Source organism: Myotis lucifugus, unplaced genomic scaffold, assembly GCF_000147115.1.
Source record: "Myotis lucifugus unplaced genomic scaffold, Myoluc2.0 scaffold_1742, whole genome shotgun sequence".
Classification (NCBI taxonomy): Eukaryota; Metazoa; Chordata; class Mammalia; order Chiroptera; family Vespertilionidae; genus Myotis; species Myotis lucifugus.
The window spans coordinates 12344-13522 of NW_005872790.1; positions in this window are offsets into that span (position 1 = coordinate 12344).

The following is a 1179-nucleotide window of genomic DNA, read 5'->3' on the forward strand; positions in this document are numbered from 1 at the left end:
GCACTGAAACTAATGTACCCATATAATATGTACCCGCTACACTAAATTATTTTAAAATGAGGGGGAAAAGGAGATTCACACTCTTTTTTTATAAAATATATTTCTATTGATTTCAGAGAGGAAGGGAGAGGGAGAGAGAGAGAGAAACATCAGTGATGAGAGAGAATCATTGATTGGCTGCTTCCTCCACGCCCCCTACTGGGGATCGAGCCCGAAACCCCGGGCACGTGCCCTTGACCGAAATGGAACCTGGGACCCTTCAGTCCACAGGCTGACGCTCTATCCACTGGGCCAAACCAGCCAGGCGAGATTCACACTCTTAAAGCAAATGCCAAGCGGTAGTATTTTCTCAAGCTCCACAGCCCCCTCCACCACCAAGAAAAAGGTAGGAAGAGCAGATGAAGAGGCTGCAGGAGCCCACAGGGTTTGTAGAAAGCAGGTCGTCTCAGTCACAGTCAAAACCCACGTGTCACAGCGTGAGGGGCAGTTGCTCCGAGAGGCCCAGGCACGGTGCTCAGCGTCCTGTGGCCTCCCGGGGGGAATCACCCCCGGAGGCCGGGAGAACAGCCGGAGTCTCCCGACCTGACCCTGCGCAGGGCCCGGCCCCGCATCCCGTGCATGTGGTCGAAAGACGCTGTGCACAGAACGGGGACCTTGGTGCCGGGCAATTCCGCTACTTGTGCCTTCTGAGCTATAAATACCTGGTATTTCCTCTTTAACAAAAAAGGACAAGTGTCATCCCACCGGGAAGCAACGGGATGGGCAGATCTGATCTAAAAAACATATGTCAGCGGAGAAGGCCGCCAGCTGCGGGTCTCTGGGCAGGATCGGTGAGCCGTGGAAAATGTGAGGCCACGTGACAGACACTCTGTGGCCTGAGTCACTGTCTGGGACGTGCCTGCTCAGGCGCTTGGGTCCGGCTCTCATGATGGACAGGAAGTTGCTGTGGAGTCAGGCTCGCTCCCGTCTCTCCCAAGCCAAGTCTCCTGGCGGCTGTGAGGTCACCGTGTCCAGGAATTCTGGGAAAGACGTGCCCTGTAACTGTGTCCTTGCGGGCCTGCCATCCTCTTCCCTTTGGGTGTTGCTTCTGGGCTGTGTGCCGGCGCCCGAGTGTCAGACTGGCTTCTGGGAGCCGCCGCGGGGCTGTCATTCTGTCGTCGCACCTCATAGATGCCAGGA